Source organism: Acomys minous (genome assembly GCF_964271855.1).
Source record: "Acomys minous genome assembly, chromosome: 7".
Lineage (NCBI taxonomy): Eukaryota > Metazoa > Chordata > Mammalia > Rodentia > Muridae > Acomys > Acomys minous.
This window is the reverse complement of record NC_140488.1, coordinates 49,567,392-49,581,785: the sequence shown is the minus strand read 5'-3', so window position 1 is coordinate 49,581,785 and position 14,394 is coordinate 49,567,392. Positions and strand designations below refer to the sequence as shown.

The 14,394-nt window shown below is 41.0% G+C and overlaps 1 pseudogene across 1 annotated transcript; it reads right to left on the bottom strand.

Moving 5' to 3' along the window:
* Window positions 1-10,594: 10,594 nt before the first annotated feature.
* Window positions 10,595-12,604, bottom strand: LOC311601608 (transcription elongation factor A protein-like 3; annotated as a pseudogene). Its single transcript, XR_014783645.1, has 3 exons — window positions 12,388-12,604; window positions 11,792-11,858; window positions 10,595-11,486 (listed from the first exon to the last, which is right to left on the bottom strand). The product of XR_014783645.1 is annotated as a transcription elongation factor A protein-like 3 (transcript).
* Between the last annotated feature and the right edge of the window lie 1,790 nt (window positions 12,605-14,394).

Sequence of the window (14,394 nt, the reverse complement as noted above, 5' to 3'; positions counted from 1 at the left end):
CGTCAAAGTGAGAAGGAGATCCTAAAGTGCCTCTAATCCCATCTATATCTAGGCCTTTTCTCAGGACCGACCACTAGCAAAAGTAGGTTTCCTGTATGTTTCATAATAAATTCATTTTTTTTCAGCAAACATTTAGTGAGGATCAATATATATCCAGCCCTGAGAATTACACATGTCTGTAAATACATCTAGATCTTGTTCACTATTTTCAGAGCTATGGGAAAAGTGTGGATATAGGAGCATAAAGGTAAAATGAGAACATATCAGGAGTGAGTATGATGTTAGGAGAGCATACAGGGTAAAGAGTGATTCCCTTGCTCCTGGGCAGCTAGGAAGGATGGATTTGCTCTTGGTCTCCGAGAGCAAGTGAACTGATCAAACCCTTAATATATAGCATTTAGTTTGTATGCTTTATCTTTTATCTCATATGACATTTTTAAGGTAATATATATTTCTACTGTAATGAAACCACCTATTTTTATAATGTTTATATACTAACGAAGTAATCTATTCACATTAGAAATCTGAAAAATAAGAATAGATAATATAAAATAAAAATGGGAAAATGAAGTATAATTCTATCACATGAAATCACTGTAATTAATATTGCAACACATTTCTTTGGTTTTCTACATAATGATTACAAAACCAGTATCATCCATGTATGAAGCTCTAAAGACTTTGTTAACTTCTTTCATCTAATTAAATATATTTCCTTGTCATTATTGTCAATAGTTGCATAGCATTATAGAATAATTTATACTTGTTAAAATATGAGTATTTTGTGAGATGTTTGTATTTCCACTATCGGGTTTTAATTCCATCTTTATTGGCATCTATATTTATTTATACAAAATAAGTGCTCAGAAAAAAGACTTCTGTATCACAACTTATGCAAAATCCACAACCTTTGGTATCTATTGCCCACAAAACGTCTTCATCTATATTTCTGTTAAGGACAATGAATGTTGCTTTTCTCTCACAGTCTCAACGTTACGTACTCCATTGAAGAAGGAAGAACGTTTTTGTCAATTAAAGACAAAAGGGAAAAATTATGTGGTTATTTGATTTTATTTTTCTTGGTTTACAACTCAGTGAAGTTAATTTTAGTGACATCTGTCACATCTTCCTCTTAACATTTTAGCCCATGCTAAAATCCAAAAGCAACATGATATTAAAATCCTATTGTAAACCCTAAGTAAATGCCACAGACAACTGACTGTCACAAGTGGCAAATGCCATTTGGCTTTCTTCTTCATTTCTCTACATCAGCCCGGATATGTCTTTATTCCAGATCTCAATTTAGAAACTGCCAAGCCTTTTGTTTTTGTTCTCTCTTATGTGTCCACAGAAAAGTAATCCCGTCTAATCATGTGTCTGCTCATGCATCTGCCTCCTTTGTTACCCTAAGCTATCATTTGATGCATCTCTCTCTCTCTCTCTCTCTCTCTCTCTCTCTCTCTCTCTCTCTCTCTCTCTCTCCTACTCTCCCTGTGTTCTCTGGAATTTAAATCCTATGACCAAAGAGCAAAAGCTCAAGCTCACCACCCAGTAAGTTCTCCTCATGTCTTCAGCCCCAGGAACTGGGGCTCTTCTGAGAGTACACATAACTTTTTCTTTGACATGTGGAGGATGCTAATCTCCCACTGTCACCATTTCTGGCATAACTCAGGCTGGCGCTCTGCCCTTTATCTCTTCTCCCAGCCATGACTTCCCCACTCCTCATAAGATAACATTTGCTCTGAATGCCTTCTTTATTCTCATCCAGCCCTCTTTTCTTCTTTATATCTTCTTTCCCACAGACACCTCATTCCACCACCACAAGCTTAAACACTTTGTGCGTGAATTTCTCTGCCTCCCAGTTCCTACCCACACGTCTCTCTTACTTTTGGATTAAGAACTGTGCTTTGGCATGAAGTCATGAGGCCAAGGCTGTACTCTCTCTGATGCATTCTCTTTGGTCTTTTTAGCTGTCTCTACAAGTTCAAGCTTGCTAGATCTGTGAGAAGAGACTTGCTGCCTTCACCTGCTTGTTCAGATCTACTGTACAAGCAGAATGTCAATAGGAATCTAGTGTTTCTTTCCAAAGGACCAGAGGAAGCAGGGCAGTTAGCTGTTCTGATATGACAGTACATCTCAGTATTATTTTGCCTCTAAGTCTTGCTATTTGGAGATTAGGAAAGTCTCACACTAAAATTCCCCACCCTGCCCCTGTTTGTCATTCCTTCTGAGCTACAAAGGCTACTCTCTGTTCCATATTCAGTTCACAATTTTTCTTCAGTCTTCATGGTATGAGCTTTCTCCTCTTGAACAATCATCCACATAACAATGAAACTCTAGACTGGGGCATAGTGTATTGCACTGAAGGAAAAAAAGTCATAAAGGGGTAAAGTGGAGTACTTTATCAAGTGTGCCTCTATGCTCAGAGGGAGCAGTCATTAGAGAGGTGACTAGAGTTTCTCTTTTGTATCCCTTATCCCACCAAGTAAGTCTTCACTTTAGTCAGAGTGATCTTAGAGAGTGTGGGAACAACTTGCTTACAAGTCCCAGATCATACTGAGTGAGTTAACCCAGGAGCAGAAAGATTCACATGGAATATACTCACTTATAATTGGGCACTAGCCCAAAAGGCATGTCCCATGAAAGTCTTTAATTATCAGGAGACTGGGATAGATGTGAGGACATCCTACTGGGACTCTAGGTAAGACAAATATAGGAGATGGGGAAATAGAAGGACCCAGAGGGTCCTAGAAACCCACAAGAAGAACATTGTGATGGGTGGATAAGGGCCCTGGGGGCGTCTGCTCAAACTATTGCACTAAACAAGGACAATACAAGTAGTAAACATCGAACCCTTACTCTGATCTAGCCAATGGACAGGATATTCTCCACAGTTACATGGAGAGCAGGGACTGACTCTGACATGAACTCTGGTGCCCCATATTTGACTCCCTTCCCTTGGTGGAGAGGCCTGGTGGCACTCAAAGAAAGTGTAAGCAGGCTACCAAGATGAGACTTGATAGCCTATGACCATATAGTGGGGGAGGAGGTCCCCCTCGGTCATAGACCTAGGGGAGGGGAATAGGGTGAAAGTGGGAGGAAGGGAGGAATGAGAGGATACAAGTAATGGGATAACAATTGTGATGTAATCTGCATAAATCAATTTTAAAAAAGAGTACAAAAAGCCAAGTCCTATGGCTATGAAGAGCCAATACATTTTATGAGCAAGTTACTGTCACTTCCAGGAGTCTTAGTAGTAAGGAATATGTCCAATAATAGAAGTCTTCATAGATTACTGGTAGTTTTTCCACAAGAAATGCTTTCTGTTACACACACACACACACACACACACACACACACACACACAGACACACACATACACACACACTCCTAAATACATACATACAAGTCTGGCTCGGTGGCACATGCCTGTAATCCTAGCACTCAGAAAGGCAGAGGCAGGCAGATCTCTGTGAGTTTGAGGCGAGGCTGGTCTACAAAGCAAGTCCAGGACAAGCAAGGCTACACAGAGCAACCCTGTATCAAAAAAATCAAACCAAGCAAAAAAACAAACAAACAAAAACAAAAACAACAAAACAAAACAAACTATACATACAACCTACTCAGTTTGTGTAATGTTACTTGTATGTATGTTTTCAGGGCTGACCCATGAAGGAGGCCATGAATTTGAAAGACAGAAAGAATGTATATATGGGAGGGTTCGGAGGGAGGAAAAGGAAGGAAGGAATCATGTAATTATATTATAATCTCAAAAATAAAAGAAATGATTTGAAAATGTTATCTGCACTGGGGCTGTAGCTATCATGTAGAAGGCTCCACATTTCAATTTCAGTTCTGAAAAAAACACATAGCAAAGAAACGTTTTATGTCACAGCTCATATTTTAACAGTACCTATTTTCCATTCAAAATAGGACTAAAAGGTTTTCCCAGAGAATAAGAAATGTTTTTGTCATTTTTATTCACATATTTATTTTGCATAAATAATATTTAGATATTTTTCCTTTTTATTAAATATTTTACATATGTTTATATTATTACACATATATACAATAAACTACCTATAGCAAGAAGAACCATGACACAATCAGGAATTATATAAATGATACATTCTTAATATTTTGACCATTTGTATTTGGCATCCTTAAAGAAACCATATTTCCTATCTTGGTGCATCTAAAATTCTGAATGTAAATCAATATCTATCATATTTCATCATTATCAACTTAAAACATCTGTCTAGATCTAAAAACATCCTAACCCCTAAACAACTAAGCTTAATTGTAAAACTGGGCAATAACCATAGTGATTCCTCTGTACCAGCTTCCTTTAGCACATGTGAGAAGTTTCTCTCACATTGTATTTTTCAATACACTTAAATTTCTTCAAAATTACAGATTAACTCTTTGAGGTACCAAAGGATCACTCATGTAGTGAGGATCGAGGCAGGCCTGGGGTGGTAGAGAAAAGTATGAAGATGCAGATTATGAGTCAGTTTTTGTAGTTTAGTGGAAAATGAATGAGATCACCCAGGAAAATAGATAATTTAAATAGAAGAACTAAGAAGCTGATAATGACGAATCTTGGAGTACTATCACTCCATGTGTCAGCTCAGATTATTGGCAGGCATGATTGTCGTACTTAGTAGTAAGACAGTCCTGGTTTTGAAAAATGATGGTTGGACACACTCTGATTAGAATATCATACCTGGTGATAGTGGATATTTAAGAAGGATTCTCTGAGAGAATTATTATGAATTGCAACATTGCCCTGTTTCCTGCTGTGCACTTTTTGGCTATACTACAGCTATCAGAGATATTCCAAGTATTTAGTATACAACTTTTATCACCATGATGCTAAGCCAAGGTAAGAAAATGGAAAAAATAAAGTAGCTCATTGTTTACTCTCCAAAGTATGGTGCTTTTACTGACACAGCCTTCTCTGTTGTGTGGATGGTAGTGGTAGGAATGTGCTGAGGAGCAAGTGAACATATATCAAACAGGAAGCTAGTGGGAGCAGAATAGAGCCAACTTTATGCTCTTATAAGCATCCTTTTCAAGAAATACCAAGGATTATCTCTCACATGAACTACTGAGTCCTTGCAGAGAGGATTCGCTCTCACCTAGTGGCTGCCTACTAAAACATCACTCTTTAAATGCCCATCAGCTCCTATCTCACCATAAGAGGGACACAATCTCCAATTTATAAATTTATGGGTGAAAAAGCCAAAGTTTAACCACTCAAGAAATGTGTTTATTATTTAAGTAAAAATAAAGGACCTTGAAGAACAGCAAAGTGTGGAGGTGTTAAGAGAGGTCAGTGGACATACTACAATTATTAATATAACCCCCACTAGTGGTGTGCAATGAAGTATATATGAAATAAAATGTTTGGAAAATCAAAGTGACTATATCACTTAAGCAGTGAGACAAAATTATAAAAAACAATAAGACACAATTGAGCTCATCGGAAGACACTAAAGAATATATAAAGAGAACGGACTGGAGAAAGCTAAGAATACATGTAGCACAAGGAAGGTCACTTGGCAGGTTTGAAGGAGTTCATTACCACCCCCCCCCAGATACAGCTAAGGGCAAAGTTTAATTTAATACCTTAGAGTGTTGTAGTTTCACTGCCAATGAAATGTTTTACCTTCCATGCTTTTTTAATAAAGTAAGAACAGTTAGTAGGGAAAGAATTTCAAACACTTAGGTATGGTAAAGGGGCACTTGTGTAGATATATCCTCAAGGTAGTAAAGACTGAGTTGATGAGAAAAGGTAACTAGAATCTTTGAAGATTTCTGTGGGCCTGTGTGGACTGGAGATGATGGTCATGAATTCTCTAGTGAAATTAGACTGCCTGATCTTATTGGTGTATAATAAAATCCCACTAATATAGGTCCAGTGGCAAGACTTTAAATCTGGGACAATGTGTCATTACCACAAGTAATAGAAATTAAATGGTCATTAGAAAAGACTTGATTCACTTGGATCTCTGATGATGGCTTATCAGAAGTTTCCTAAAAGTAAATGAGCAGATTATTGAGTGCTGTATGACTTACTCAGTACAAAATATCTAAGAGGAGCTTGAAAAAGTGACGAGGAGATATGAATGGGAGAAATATGAGGAGTCCCATTATCATCATCTACTATATATGAGAACATGTAACTTACCTACTGTGATAGCACATGATAATCACAGCATTTGAAAGGCAGAGGCAGGAATATTGTCACAAATATTGGGGCCAGCCTGGTCTATGTAGCAGGCTGAGACCCTGTAAGGCTAACTAAGGAGATCCTAACTGAAAAAACGCATTGCAAAGCTCCTGCTTGTGAAACACACACAGGATGTAAGGAACATTTTATTTGAAATGAAAAAACATAGCTACCTAAATGTAATGGCACACAGGCTAGAAAAAACTGTCTCTTATGTTATGTAGGAAGCATAACTCACTATAAACTGGATTATTTAACTGAGGCAAATGCCACAGAAAGCCCTGATAAGATATCCTGGTTTCTTGTTATTTCACAATATATCAAGAAGAGACACTGAGACAATATATCCAGTAACATAATAAACATAAATAAAGATATGGGAAATCTTCATTTTGTGTAAATTGCAAACTAAAATTGCAAAATTTCTTCTGACAGTACAGCATAAGGGAAAAATGAATGTTTTGATACAAACATCACTGAGCCAACAAAAAAGAAGATATGAAATTCAAAGCACACAATAATATCAAGATAATATTATCTTTATTGTAAAAAGTTTTTTACACAATAAATTCAGATCATGCTTTCCTCTGCCCAGCTCCTTCCAAATTCTCATTGCCTCACCCATCCAATTCCACAGTCTTTATTTCTCTCTGTCCAAACAGGCAAGCAAAACAACAAAAGCAAACAAACAGGAATGAAAAGAAAACAAAAAGAAAAAAAACCATAAGAAACACAAACATACACACAAGAAACCATCAAAACACAAAGTTAGAAAAACGTCATTTAAAAGCAAAAGACCAGGGAGATAAAAAAAAAGTTCACTCCAAAGAGCAACATGAGACAAAAAGTCTACAAGTATACTATGGAGTTTGTTTTGTTTTGGCCATCTACTTCTGAGCTTGGGTCCTAGCCTTCGGTGTAAATGCTATATCTCTGAAATGAGACTTCATTGGGGAAAACGAAATTTGCCTTTGCAAGCAGATGTCAAGTGCAGATAACTTCTTGGTTAGAGGGGGGAATCTGTGCCCACTTCGGCCACTTAGTGCTGGGAGTCAGGCTTGAACCTGAACAGGCCTTGTGCATGCTGCCACAGTCCTTTGAGTTCATAAGTGCATTAGTCATTTTGTGTCTGGAAGACACTGTTTCCTCAGTCACCCATCCTCTCTGAATATCACAATCTTCTGCTTCCTCTTGTGTATAGCTCCCTGAGCCCTGAGAGAATAGGTTTGATGAAGATATACAATTTGAGACTAAGTGCTCCGAAACCTCTCACTCTCCACATTGCCCAGTTGTGGGTCTCTGCGTTATTTCCTATCTACTGCAAAAAGAAGCTTCTCTGATATGGCTTTTGGAGACCCTTATCTGTGAATATACCAGAATGTCATTGGGAGTCACTTTATTCCTATGTTCCTTCAGCAAAACAATAGTGGTTTTCCCCTAGGCCCATGTGATATCCAGTCTCAGAGTCTTTGCTGCCCAAGTTGTGCCATGCATGGATTCCATCCCATACAGTAGGCCTTCAATCTAATCAAAGAGTGGTTTGTTACCCCCACAACTTTTGTAGCACAATTAAGCAAGTGTGTTTTGCAGGTAAGTCACTGTTGTTGTATATCACAGGGTGCATACCTAGGTTGGTGGTTACTTTTCTCCACTGGTTCTGTGCAGACTGTCTTCCAGTAATATGAACACTAGCCAGTAGGGGTGATGGCTGTAGTTAGACACAGTTTGCTTTTTCCATGTTTAATAAGATATATAACTTTTGTCTTCAATAATAAGGCTTTGATTGTAGAGAACAACCTATATCAGTGACAATAGCCTGTGGGATTTTTTTGAGGGGTGTTTCCATGGGATCCTTTTGACCAACTACACAACTAGATGTGACTCCTTCTGAGCACTGACACCAAGTTAATTTTAAAAATGAAAATTGATGGGGGAATAACAAAAGTACATATAAGTGAGTAAAGCCCACATATAAGCAAATACATGATATACATGTATAAAAATATCCACAGCAAACTTAGCTACTCAAGAGAATAGATGTAAACAAGTTCACAGTGAGCGGCTTCTTTCCCATAATTGGGTGTTATCTCTACTACAGTTTATTAACAAGGCATGAAAGCATCTCAAATGTAGACTATGCAACAAGAGAGGGGATTACTACATGTGTGGTTCATGGACACCCAGTATGCTCTAAAGCCCCAAAACTGTGTCACATAACCATACTTTCTAAGACTTGATAAAGTCTAACTAATATTTAGCAAATATCACTGAATCTGAAGAGTCATGAGGTCTGAACTTAATGTAGATCTTTATCTTGCTGGGAATAAAGGCGTGCTCTACCACACCCGGATTAATAAATGTATATTCTTTATAATGGCATCTTTGACTATGCACTATAGCAGCCCCTGATGAGCCTGCAAAGCTCAGGAGTCCCTAGTACTTTTGAATTCCTAGAGATACCCTAGTAGAGAATATATTTGTTCAAAGGGTTTGATGCTCAGTTTCTCCATGTTTTTATTCACGACCTAAAATTAATCACAACTCATAGTGCACACACACATATGTAAATAATTCAAGCGTAAATCTCATAAAATTGTACTCACCTTATTTACTTGCAAAGCAATAAGATATTTTCTATTTCATTATTTTAGTTTATATAATTTAGAAGCCTTGTAGGTACCGTTTCAAACCACTGAAATCAAGATTGAGGTCTAATTTGTATTAGGGAAGGATAATTATTATCTGTAGTGTATATTTTGCCTAGTGCATATATTTATATTTTCAGGCTTATATTCCATATAAAAGTGGCAATAAAGAGGTTTATTGCCTCCCATAAAAAGGTTTTTCTCAAACTTCAAAGTGTAAAGGAATCCCCACTGTGATCTTGTTAAAGTAATCTGTATTTATGAAAGGATTAAATGTTCTCAGTAGACCCAAAATAGAGCTTGAGATTCTGAGATTCTTGTTTTGTTTCTACTTAGCTCTCAGATGATGCTGATGCATCTGGTTTGTATACTCTGTGCTCACTACTAAGGATTTAAAACACACAGATTGGTCTGCTGAGGTGCTAAGGTAAGGGTCTATGAGAGCTTCTTGAGAGTAAAGTCAACTTAGGAAGGAAAATCTGCACACAGCGTATAAACCACAAAGAGCGTAACAGCTGTCTTTATGGATATTTTTCCTGGTGTAGCCTGTAATATGTAAACTTAGTGAAGATAATAGTTAAGTTTATAAAAACACAAAAACAAATCAATGAAACATACACAGATGATCATTTTCTTATACAAAATAATCTAAAAGGTATATATGAAGGTCAAAGAAAACCAAAGAAGTAGCCACAAGTGACTAACTGACAGCACTCCCAAGGGAGAAGAGAATAAGGCTTTATGCACTTGCATATTGGTAAGAGATATGTGAACATGGATTCACCAGTGACTCAAGCAAACTGAAGAGCAACTTAAAGCCTGTATCACTACATAGTACTGGGCACAGGAGAGGGGTCAAAGCCTCCCCTCCCCCAGACATCATAGCATACTTATTACTTACATTTTTGTTGCCTGGACTTGTCAGATTCTCTCAGTGTTCTTACTACCGTGGGAGGGATATAGAAATTATTCCTCCTTGAACACCTGTTGGAGGTGGAAGACAGGCCACAACACAGCTCATTTCTCTAGCGTGTCATCTAATGCACTGGGAAGTATTATGAAGCAAATGTGCCATTTCAAAATGACAAGACTGGTCTTTATAGCAAGGGAATCTGTTAACGTGACAAGTTGATTCTTCTAGCCATGAGGTCCAGAGGTAGAGTGAACTTTATCAGTTTTATGTCCTAACAACAGGCATTTAAAATGTCATTGCCTTTGTAAGCCCATTCAAACAATTCACATTTCAATTGTTTATCATGTATTATTGTCCCATTTTACTTTTAAACAGACAGTAGCATGTGATATGTACTCCACATTCTTTAGGAAAGCAGGTTAAGAAAAGAAAGAAGTAAAGAAGACCACACACACACACACACACACACACACACACACACACACACACACAAAGAAAAGTGGGGGCAAGGGGAGGGACACATATAGAGGAGGCATAGAATGGGTGACACAGACATTGGGATAGCAGTGGCCACTGAAAATGTTAGAAAAGACTCAGGGTGGGCACACCATAGAGGAATGGCATGGGAGTCCCCAACTGTCAGACAGCAAGACTAATATTTAAGTACATGTGACACGTATGTATTTATGTCTCTCTTGAAGGAATAGCCAGTGCTAGCTGTTTAGTGTACACACCTTCATAGTTTTCTTTGTGCACAGATGCATTAAGGAAGCATATTTACATTCTTATAAAAACAGATACTTTATCTGTGGTTCTGCAAACTGTTTTGTTTATTCATTTTTACAATGTACCATGAACATATTTTTCATGCACATGGGTGAAAATCCTGTACTGAAAGACAGAGAGCACTGTAGTGGGTCAAAGGCTGCTGGTAAGGACAGTGACACCTAAAGCAGAGTTTCGGCTGAAGGTTAAAGCACAGGGCCTGGCAAGTATCTACCAGGGAAAGCAGGGCCAGCAGTGTTCTTTCTCATCTGAGAGGTCAGAATTGAAGGCCAAAGGCATTACAGGTATGGGATGTCATGTAGGCCCCTCTGGCCCCTGCCTCCGCCCCCCCTCACTCCCCTGACTCCCCGTTGTTGGCCCCTGGGGACTAAAGCATCCTGTGCATCTCTTGGCATCCAGTGAAAACCACCCGTTTTCTGCCTTTTCCTCAGTTCTTCCTGAGCCCTTGTCACATCTGCACACTCTCTCTCATCTCCTCACTGCTTACGTGCCTGTCCTGTAAGTCCTCCTGGGAGTTCTTGGGAGAATCGTCTGTCCCCCTGTCTGTTTTTCGTTTTGCTTTCCGGGGCACATAATCTTCAGCAGGGCGTTTTTCTGCTGCCCGGGCCTCGCTGGCTGCCTTTGCCTGGGAGTCGGCCTTGCCCTCCCCTTGGCGCTTGCCCTCCCCTTCAGACTTTCCCTGCTTTTCTGGCTTCCCCTCATCTGGTGGTTGCCCCTGCTCCTCTGGCTTTGCCTCCTCCTCTAACTTCCCCGGGCGTGCTGGCTTTGCTTTCTTGTCCTGCTTCTCTTCCTCATCTGACTTTTCGTCATCTTCAGGCTCTACTTCATCTTCTGGCTTTCCCTCCTTTTCCAGCTTCCCTTCGTTTTCACCACGGAGTTCTTCCATGTCAAGATTTCCCTCCTTTTCCTGTGCCTAGGGTAAAAGGTGGGGAAACGGGGCAAAAAGAAGAGATGTGAGAGACTAAGAACACAAGCTCATTAATGTCTGTCTTTGAGCCTGGCCCTTTGCAGGGGTCCTGGTGGCTGTCCCAACCCTCCAAGGGCGCCCTTTGCCTGCACCCCTCCTCCACCCCGAGACAACCATTCCATGTCAGGCCCTTCCACGCACTCGGTGGCAAGCTCTGTTTGTGTTATATGGAATGGCTTGGGAAGAAACAGGCTGTGGGGAGCCAAATCCTGGAGCACCTGCCCCTGTTGCCATTAATCACTGACCTGCAGGGATCCTGCGCAGGTCGACCCTCCTTCTCAGATGTCACAATCCCTCAGAAACAGCAGGGACCTACAGGCAGGACACAGCGCATGCACAGAGACTGGGTACCTGTCCAGCAGCCCACGTTCATCACCCAACCTTTTCCTCTGCCACCCTCCCCTCCCCATACCCCAGCCGCCATTTCTTTACAGGCCTTGGGCGCTAAATAGGAATGCTCTCCAAACTCCGTTTTACTCTGCGCTCCCCACTTGTACTCTGGAGGCAGACTGCCCCACCCCCACTGCCCTTATGGTCCCGGTCAATTTGTCTTCATAGTCTGGAGTGTGAGTGGATCACTTCGGAATGCATCTACATCTCACAGTCGCACTGCGGGGCCCTTCACCCCAGCTTGCTCCCAAAATGTACAGGGAGTGGAGTGAGGGAAGGGAACCGGCTGCGGGGTCTTCCTTCCTCTCTCCTCCCACCTCACCCTCTGTGTTCTCTTCCTCACCGACATCCCGGATCCCTTCCCCCTTCCCTCCTGCTGCAGCTGGTTCCAGTTGCCATCCCCACCACCCCTGCCTGGCTCTGCTAGCAAAGCCAGCATTTAGATACTGACCTTCGGAGACCCAGAAGAGGCCTGTGTGCCTTCTCAGGGCTCACAGTAACCGCGACAGCTCAAGGAAATGGTGCTGCGCGACTGCGGGTGTTGGGTACAGGTACCCGCAGCAGAACTAGCTGGCGCGGGGGCTGGTGCCCACGTGGGCACCAAGCCAGTCACGTGAGCAAAGCGTCACCCTAGCTAAATCCACCGCCCCCCCAGTTGTCTCCTCACTTCCCATCCCTGGAGGAGGTGGGGAGCAAGAACAGTTAGTGGGAGTGTAGAGAAAGGAGAGGCGTGGCCAAGCAAAGGAGGAGGGGAAGGCTTACTGACTCCAAGTGCTGTACCTGGCTGCCTTCTCTGAGAATCTCTGTCAGATGCCCATTCTCCTAAACTGTGACATCAATTAGAAGGAGTAAGGGGCTTTGCCAAGAACTCTCTCGAATCCCACTTTACAATAGTTCTACCTAACTACAGAGCCTGGAGCTCACCAGGAGAGGATTGAAGTTCTCAGGGTTTCTGTCCCCAGTCTCTTAAGTCCTCAGTTCACAGTTCATATTGTGTTCCCACTTTCTGGGTTGTCTCATACTTGTTGTTGTTGTTATTGTTGCTGTTGTTGTTGTTCACTTTACATCCAGATTGTAGCCCCTTCCCTCATCTCCTTCTGGTCCCACCATCCCTCTCTCATCCTTCCCCCCAACCTCGTCCTCAGAAAGGGGGAGCCCCCCTCCTCTACCATCTGACCCCAGCCTATCAAGTCTCATCTGGACTGCCTGCATCCTCTTCTTCTGTGGCCTGGCAAGGCTGCCTTCCAGGGGAAGTGATCAACAAGTAGGCAAAAAAAAAATGTCCATGTCAGAGGCAGCCCCTGCCTCCCCTACTAGGGGACCCACAACGAGACTGTGCTGCCTATCAACTACATCTGGGAAGAGAGTCCAGGTCCTCACCATGCTTGGTCCTTGGTTGGTGCATCAGTCTCTGTAGGACCCCTGGGCCCAGATTTGTTGACTACATTGGTCTCCTTGTGGATCTCTTGTCCCCTCCAGGTCCTTCTATCTCCCAACTTTTCCATAAGACTCCCTGCGCTCCACCCCAAAGTTTGGCTGTGAGTCTCAGCATCTGCTTTGATCCTTGCCTAGGTGGAGTCTTTCAGAGGACCTCTATGGTAGGCTCCCTTCCTGTTCCTTCTCTTAAACTGCTTTCAGTGTCTATTCAAGTTGTCCTTCTGAATGAGAATTAAGCATTCTCCCCAGGGTCCTCCTTGTTATTTAGCTTCTTTAGGTCTGTGTTTTGTAGTGTGGTTGCATTATGTGGCTAATATCCACTTATACGTGAGTATATACCATGTGACTCTTTCTGAGTCTGGGTTACCTCACTCAGGGTGGTATTTTTTAGTTCCATCCATGTGCCTGCAAGTTTCAAGATTTCCTTGTTTTTTAATAGCTAAGTAATATTCCATTGTATAAATGTACCAGAGTTTCTTTATCCATTCTTCAGTTGAGGTAAATCTAAGTTGTTTCCAGATTCTGGCTATTATGAACATAGTTGAGCGAATGTCCTTGTGGTATGGTAGAGCACCTTTTAGGTATATGTTCAGGACTGGTATAGCCGGGTCTTGAGGTAGAACTATTCCCAATTTTCTGAGAAAGCACCAGATTGATTTCCAAAATGCTTTTACAACTTCACACTCCCACCAGCAATGAAGGAGTGTTCCCCTTTCTCCACATCCTTGCCAACATGTGCTGCCATGTGAGGTTTTTTATCTTAGCTATTCTGATGGTTGCAAGATGGAATCTTACAGTTGTTTTGATTTGCATTTCCCTGATAACTAAGAACATTGAACATTTCTTTAAATATTTCTCAGCCATTCAATATTCCTTTGTTGAGAATTATTTGTTTAGCTCTGTACCCCATTTTAAAATTGTATTAGTTGGTTTGGTAATATTTAATTTCTTGAGTGCTTTATATATTTTGGATAATATCTCCTTGCTGGATGTAGGGTTGGTGAATATCTTTTCCCAGTCT